The sequence below is a fragment of the Triturus cristatus genome, chromosome 1_2, assembly GCF_964204655.1.
Source record: "Triturus cristatus chromosome 1_2, aTriCri1.1, whole genome shotgun sequence".
Classification (NCBI taxonomy): Eukaryota; Metazoa; Chordata; class Amphibia; order Caudata; family Salamandridae; genus Triturus; species Triturus cristatus.
The window spans coordinates 85,927,081-85,935,718 of record NC_140580.1 but is presented as its reverse complement, the minus strand read 5'-3'; the positions used below and the strand labels follow the sequence as shown (position 1 = coordinate 85,935,718).

The following is an 8,638-nucleotide window of genomic DNA, read 5'->3' as shown; positions in this document are numbered from 1 at the left end:
TAGCACTGGTTAGCAGTGTTGAATTGCCCAGAGTCCTAAAGCCAACATAAATGAGTGTCAGAAAAAGAAGAGGAGGATGGCAAAAACGTTTGGGGGTGATCCTGCAGAAAGGGCCAGGTCCAACAAGAACCACATCCAAACTTTTTTCAAACTTATTTTTCTTTCAAATCACAAATTCTCACAGGTAGTCAGGTATACATTTCTCTGTTTTTCACAGTCTCTCACATCCTACATATATGTTATATATTTGGGTGCTTTGATAGCAGAAAATGAAGTTGTATCAAAACCCATACCCCACAGGGACCCGTGAAATATGAAACATTTTTCACTCGCTCCTGTGAAATCTGGGATTCATGAGCATATTGACAGTCTCATACACCACTCCGTAGAGCTTTACCGTGGTCAGGCCTACTAGGGCTTGAATTGGAATCTATGCAGTGCATAAAGGGCAGATCTAGGAAACTTCCTTTATGAATGAATGCTGTTACTATTTATTCCTACAGCTAATTACGCCTCTTTATCTTTACTTATACTCACTCCTGCTAATTCTATTCCTACTTAATAAGACAAGTACTCTTTCTTTAGCTTCTACTTGAAACGAAATGAAATACCAGTATTTGTAAAGCACGCAGCTACCTCCGAAGTGGTGTCCCTGCGCTGGGGGCCCTCGGGAAATTAAGTGAGCTATTGCCCAGAGTCACATGGTGCTGGGCTAACCTGCCGCCGGCGATCAAACCGTGAACCCCGTAGTCCGGAGTCAGGCACCCTGGCCCCTGCGCCACACCTCTTCCACTTGTTCCTGTTCTAGCTGCTACTTACTCCTATTATTATATCTCAGTAGTCTTACTCTTACGTTGGCTTACTCCTACTTAGTCATACTCCTACTTAGATCTACTTTATTCCATTCTGCTTTTACTTCAACTTTTTCTTTTTATTGCTCCTTTTTAGGTCTCGCTCTCGAGACCTATTGTCGCCGAGATGCCTCTCAAGGGAGACAGACCGGGGCACGCGCAGCGATTGGGGTCGGGGTCTGTGGACGCGCTTGCGCAGACGCACAGACACACGCGCGCGTGCACACACACCCCGCCGCTGCCGACCCCCTCACCGCATCCGCTGCTGCCTAACGCGCGCGCACGCACACACCTCGCCACCACCGCCGACCCCCTGTACAAAAAGCATTGGCAAAGCCAATAGGTCTCGCCTTTGAGACTATTGGCTCATCCATTGCCTTTGAATCATGCTCTATAGCCTGGGCATTGCAGACTTTGCCAGACCTATCATTGGCAAAGTCTGCAATGCCCAGGCTGTAGAGCATGATTCAAATGCAATGGATGAGCAAATAGTCTCAAAGGCGAGACCTATTGGCTTTGCCAATGCTTGTGTTAAGCAGGCATTGTCAGGGTGCAGAGCGGGGCTGCTGGTTCCTCTGCAGGCAGCAGCAGAAGGGGTTTGCTCGGTGGAGAGGGTGCACACAATAGAAACAGGACATCCACGAGGGTGCACGTACATCCTAACATTCACACACACCTCGCTCCCCCATTTTGCAGCAGCAGCGCGCCCAGCAGCCCCCTCACCATGACCACCAACGACTCGGTGCAGATCCAGTTCGGTCTCATCAACTGCGGCAACAAGTACCTGACGGCGGAGACCTTCGGCTTCAAGATCAACGCTTCGGCCACCAGCATGAAGAAGAAGCAGATCTGGACGCTGGAGCAGGGGCCCGAGGACTCGACGTCCGTCTTCCTGCGCCGCCACCTGGGCCGCTACCTGGCCGCCGAGGAGCTGGCCCCCGAGTGCCGCTTCGCCATCGTGGCGCACGACGACGGCCGCTGGTCGCTGCAGTCCGAGGCGCTACCTGGGCGGCAGCGAGGACCGCATCAGCTGCTTCGCACAGACCATGGGCACGGGCGTGTGCTGGAGTGTGCACCTGGCCATGCACCCGCAGGTCAACCTCTACAGCCTGAGCCGCAAGCGCTACGCACACCTGAGCGCCGCGCGCGCTGTGCCCTGGGGCGTGGACGCGCTCATCACCCTGCTCTTCCAGGAGCAGCACTACAGCGTGCAGACGGCCGATCACTGCCTGGTGGCGCACGACGGCGGCCTGCGCGACGCCCCCGACCGCACCACCGGCTACACGCTGGAGTTCCGCGCTGGCAAGGTGGCCTGTCGCGACTGCGAGGGCCGCTACGTGGCGCCCTCGGGCCCCAGCGGCATGCTCAAGTCCAGCAAGAGCGGCAAGGACGAGCTCTTCGTGCTGGAGCAGAGCTACCCGCAGGTGGTGCTCAAGGCGGGCAACGACCGGAACGTGTCCACCCGGCAAGGTGAGGTGGTGACTGGGGACACGATTCTTCCACTTAATCCTACAACCGCTGAGGACTCCTGAAGCTAGCATATTTTTTGTCAGAACAATGAGTGATTACCCAGTCATCGCTTGCTTCCTGCATGCTCACGTGCGCTGCAGTTATTTTTGGTTTTATTTCTCTTGCTCTCATACAACAAAGCGATCGCTTTCGCGATCGCATGTTCTATACAGCACTTGCTACTACCAAACAAAACTTGTTTAATGAGTGAATGCCTCGATTTACATGCATTGCCACGTGAAAGCCAAGCCTGCTGGCTTTGTCAATGCCTATTTATAGTTAGAACGGTGCTGTGCTGCTCACTGTTGGCTTCAAACAAGTCGAGTCCGTTCATACCTAGGAGATGTTCAAAGCCACTGTATTTTAAGACCGTCACCTAATGCACAAACAGACTATGCAGGTGTGTGGCACAATTCAGAGGTTGTTTCATACGCAGTACGGCTTGCTCCGTGCACATGTGACGCTTAGGAAGTACTCCATCCGAGCCTGGCACACACTGGTCTGTCAACACGACACCTGAACAAGAACACTTGAGGATACATCCAGCGCCTCCCACTCAAAGGCGAAACCGATGACAAGCGGAACAATGGCGCGCGCCCTGGGGGGTGTTTCAAGAGTGGCTGAGAGCCGGCCTTCATCTACGCGATTAATCTTCTTAGTCAAGTCATGGACAAACATGGCGCTGCAGTGTGAGAACAAATACTCCACTGTACGATGATTGTTGTAAAGAATAGGGAAACTTTGTCAGGTTATAGAAGACTGCACACTTCATTTATGACAGCCTGCAGTGATAAAAACTTTAATATTGGTGTTGGCTCAACATCCAGTGATTCTGGGCAGATCACTTAATCTCCCGTGCCTACCAAAGCAATGAATGTGTGTGTCCTTGTGTAAAGGAACTGGTGCTCATGTAATGTGGTCCAATACCTTCGGGTCGCGCTATACAACACAGAAAACAAGTATTTGCAATGCAATAGGTCTCGCAGTTACACAAGTTAAAGCTATTGGCATTGTAAATGACAATGCCAATAGGCATTGTTATTTGCAATGTCAATAGCTCAAACTCGCGTAAATGCGAGACCTAATGCATTGCAAATGCTTGTTACTCCTGCCTCTACATCTACTTACTCTTGCTGTTACACACTTTTATTCTACTATGTACTTATATTCACTGATATGGTTTCTTGTACCAGTTTGTGGGTCAATATCAGTATACTACTTTCTCCTTATTACTCCTAGTTACTCCTACATAAGCCTACTCTTAGTCTTAATTACTGTTCTAATTATGCCTTTCTACGTCTACTCATATCCCTACTAACTCCTACTTTTGCTTCTTCCTACTCCTACCTAGTCCTACTTCTGCTTCCTCCATACTCAAACTCCTGTTCCTAGGTATGTCTGTGTCTACTCTAATACCTAGTTATTCCTTTATTACTCCAATGTACACTCATTTTTAATCTTAATTATGTTCCTATTGTCACTCTTATTCCTACTTACTATGTCTACCTCTGCCACTCATCTCTTTTCATGTTCCTCTCTCTATGTCTGCCTCACTTTCTGTTTCCCTGCCTCTCCTGTTCTTCTTTCAATGTCTTACTCTCTGCTCTTTGTCTCTTTGTTTCTGTGCATGCCCATCCGTTTTTGTTCACATGTTCCTGTCCCTCTGTCATTTGCTCCCTGCCTCTGTTGCATTCCATCTCTTTGCTCCACTGTCCCTCTCTCTGTCCCTCAGTCCCTGCATTCTATAGCTGTTCCCCTGCCTTCTCTGTGTGCCTTAATCCCTGGCTCTCTGGGTCCCTGTCCATCGGCACCCTGTTTCCACTTTCTACTCACTCTGTTTTTTTTTGTCCTTTTCCTTTTGTCATTTGGACTTTCTCCCTGCACTTCTTTCCCATTCCCTGTCTCTTGTTCGCTGTTCCTCTTTTCTTGTCACAGAGTCCCTCTCTCTATACCTGTTATTCTTCATTTTAGTCCCTGCTCCTCTATCTTAGACCCTATGCGTGTGATATCGACATGTTTACATAACATTCAGGGCAATATTTATCAAAGTTTTGTGTCGCCCTTGCGCCATACAAGGCAACACAAGGGCGATGCAAAACCTATAATGAGATTTACTAAGCCACGCAAGGCCCCTTTGCGTGGCCCTGCAGAGGTTGGTAAATCTGCAGTAACGCAAAGCAGCGCAAGTAGCTGCCTTGCGTTACCATACCCCAGGCCCCAGGAAGCCGTTCCATAGGTGGAGCATGAATGTTCTCACACATCCACCCATGGATTTTGGCGCATTCCCAGAATTACCATGAGTGGTAGACCTGGGAGTATGTCAAAATGCTACGCCTACTCAGGGGAGGTGTAACGAGGAGAAATATCTTTAGTTCTCCTCCTTTTTTCTCTTTCTATGTGTGACACATTCTGCAGCACACACAGAAATAGGAAAAGGCCCTAAATGATTGTTTTTGTGCAGGAAGGTCCCCCTTTCTACACAAAAACAATCCTGGCTGCAACGCAGGCACCCTTACAACATGATGCGAGGGTGCTTCCGTTGGTGCTCGGCAGCACATAGTGCGCCAGTGCAAGGAGAGGACAGGAATACACCGTATAATGTTAATTATTGCACATTCCGGCTCAATCCCTGACACTCTACGCAGCACAGCAAGGTGTCTTGCTGCACAACATTGCTTGACATTTTGATAAATATGCCCTTCGATTTTGAGACGATAACATGCATTTTTTGCCAAAATTGCAACCTCTTTAGAAAGGGGATGCCCCTACTTTGCCCAAAGGGCATGAGGCAGTTTCTTCCCCCCTGTAACTTTACTATAGACAGGAAGCAGTTTAGATTTTTAGGTCTCGCAGAACTGCGTTGCAGCGCGCATGTGTTGCTCGCTCTGCGAGGCTTTTTGGAATCAAGTAGATTTCAGAAGGGGACTTGAAGCCCTGCCCATCATTTTCATTGGCTGGCGTCATCATTTATGCTAAACGCTGGCCTCCGATTGCAAATGAGGCTTCTTTGTTACCACCCTGTCTCCTTTTGGCCCCACCCACCCGGACTCGATTGTTTGCCTGCGGCGTTACACGGTGGGCTTTATATGGTGAGTGAGCACTATTTTTAACATGGACACTGATGGGGGCAATGGCAGCTGCAGCGCTATGCGCTCAAAATTGTATGTTTTTTATTTATTATTTTAATGAGCGCGGCACCTGGCGCCTGTTAGGGACACCGCGCTCACTTTATTTATTTATATTTTTCATTTATGTTAAGCGCAGCATCCACTTCACGGACACCACGCTCTGTTTGTTTTTTTGTTTACTTTAAAACTGAGCGCGGCGCTGCATCAAGGACACCGCTCGGTTTCGTTATATATTTTTTAACTTTAACACTGAGCGCGGTGCTCGCTTCAAGGACACTGCACTCAGTGTTAAAGTAAAAAAAAAAAAAGAAACCAAGCGCGGTGTCTTTGGAGGTGCTCCGCGCTCAGTTTTAAACTTAACATAAATGCTTGCTTTTTTACCTCAGTGGTACCCCGCGCCTTACGGTTAAGCACTGGCTGCCCATGTTTACAAGTGTCGGGGAGTATTGAGATGGGGAATGCTGTCTCCCACAACTTCTGCCAAAAAGCTTCAACCTTCGGGCAGCTGGGAGCCATACTCGCTGCAAGCCGCGTGCAGCAGTCGTTGCGTGTAGTTACCGCACTCTCTGTGGTGGTTTGAACATTTGTGTGTTGTTGATGGCTTAAAGGACAAGCAGGGCCAGACAGGTGGCTCGTCAGCGGGATGGAGGGCAACAAACCATTCGCCACATGGCTTCTGGGAAAAATACGAACATTGGGGGGCAAGAGGCATGCTTTAACGTTGCGTAAGAAAATATAGTGGCAATCAGTAGCGTTCTGTGGGGCGGTGAGGTGGGGCAGGGTGGGGAAATGTAAATACCGGAATATGGATGAACGGAGGTAAGCACACATTGAAATAAATAAAACAAATTTTGTTGTGCGCGCTGCATCGCATTTTGCGATGCAGCGCACGCAAAGGAATTCATTTTATTTATTTAAATGTGCACTTACCTCCGTTCATCCATATTCCGGTGTTTACATTCCCCCACCCTGCCCCTCCCCGGCCCCGCCTCACTGCCCCATGGAACTCCCTCCACGGACCGCTACTGGTGGCAATGAACAGGGTGCAAATAACGGCGCGGTAAAATACAGTGTGGTTCGATAATTTAAAATGAAAAGTAGTAAAGTCTTCTGAATAATTACAAGTTGAAAAGTTTACCTTGACACGAGGTTAGTTAACGTAATACCTACGTTCAAACGCAAATGCTACGTAAATTCCTCCATCAGCAATGCACATAATAGGTATGGTTGTAAAAAGCATATCCAAAATAAAAGACGTCAGTGTTGAGTGTAGCAATGAAGAATACTCTTAACACATTGCCTTCCTGAATAGCAGTAAATATTCTAAACACGTGAACCTAACCCAGGTGAAAACCTGCTAATCACAATTGTAACAAGAAACATGAAAAGTCTCTTAGAAAGTTGAAGACAATAACCGTAAAAAGGCCTACAACGTTCAATGTGAAAGATGAAAGTCGACAAAAAGTACAATATAACGAACATTTGCAATGCAGTAGGTCTCGCTTTTACGCAAGTTTTAGCTATTGGCATTGTGACAATGCGTTCTATTTATGTTTTTAAAACCAAAACATAAATAAAATGCATTGTCATTTACAATGCCCAAACTCGATGCTTGTTTTATTCTCTACCTATGTCTGCAGAGAGGGGGAGTAGTGAATTGAGTATCTATTGTACTTATGTGATGCATGCATAGGTTTTAAAATTAGTTGTATGCGTTAGATGCTTGCCTTTTGATCTGGAGAAAGAGAAAATGTAATACACCTAAGTGGCATATGCACATTAAACACATGCTTTTTGCATTATACCCAGGGCCCCTGGAGTATTGCAATTTTGTGACTGTGGCGTTTTTCGTATATATACATATATATGTGTTTGCCACATTTGCCACTTAATCCATCATCTGCAGCATAATCAGCTATTTAAAAACAAAAAAATGGATTCTAGTTAAATTAGATCAAAAGTTACTAAGAATGTGACAACTCGTGTTCTCACTCAGTGGAAACAGGTTCTCAAAGCTTGATTGGGTATCTTCCTATTGTTTCTTGCTGTATTTGGTTGCTAAACTGTTCCTAAGGAAGTCTTACCGTGTGTAAAAATTACAAACTAATGATGGAATACTATTACCAAATGCGCCGCATTATGGTGCATAATTTGCCCTTTCTTGCCGCATAATTTAAGCCTTCCTTGCCACATAATTTGGTTCTCCTTGCCGCATTATTTGGTCCTTCCTTGCCGCATAATTCTAGTAGCCCTGATTATATCTCATGAACAGCTAGACAGAAATTCACCTAACCAAAACCAGTCATTGAATTAATGATGAGCTGCATGTCACATTAAAATCTTGCGATTTATCGTTAAGAGGGCTCCATGTTTTGCGAGATTAACATTTGTCTTGGAAAACCATTCTGTCAATGTGCACCAGAAACTCCTGAATTCAAGTTTGACCTCTGTGTCCAACGAATCTAGTGCAAATAGTTCAAGGAAGAACAAGGGATGCAAAAATCAGAATAACCTACGTACTTATGTGTCACCCTTAACGACAAAGGAACGACCACGCCTCGGTGATATGACAACAGATGTATTCCAAATGCTGGTACATACGGTTTAAGGACAGTCCTACAAAGAGTACGTTTAAAAGAAGATGGTGATGAGAGTGAAATATTTGCATCATGCACAACCGGCCCAGGACCAACCCCCTTTTCATCATATCAGGCTGTGGTTCATCCAGGGCCACTGTGTTAGCACTAGACGTGGTGAGAGAGAATCCAGTGTAATACAAGGAGGCCACACTGTTTTACAAATACACACACCGCCTCTGATAGAAGCGCTTAGTAAATACACATGCTTTCACCGTGACATAAACCACACGTCTGCTTCCTGTTCTTATCTTAGAACTATCACGGCTCATCTTACTTAAAATGTGTTTTTAGGTCTCGCTGAGTCAGCGCGCATGTGCTCTCAGAGAGACATTTTGAATGTGGCTTTTCAAAGTGCTGCTGGCTGGCCTAGCGCTTGCGTGCACGTGAGCGTGCACGCGCGCAGCCGCCATGCACTAGGCCAGGCAGCAGCACTCAGGAAGTCTTTAGCGCGTCATCGCAATCACTTTCGCTTTCACAGCGATCGTGATCGCGATGACTGGTGCAGCACAAA

At 46.9% G+C, this 8,638-nt stretch overlaps 1 pseudogene; it reads left to right on the top strand.

Moving 5' to 3' along the window:
* The first annotated feature begins 1,575 nt into the window (after positions 1 to 1,575).
* On the top strand, positions 1,576 to 2,383 carry LOC146866850 (fascin pseudogene; annotated as a pseudogene).
* Positions 2,384 to 8,638: the final 6,255 nt, after the last annotated feature.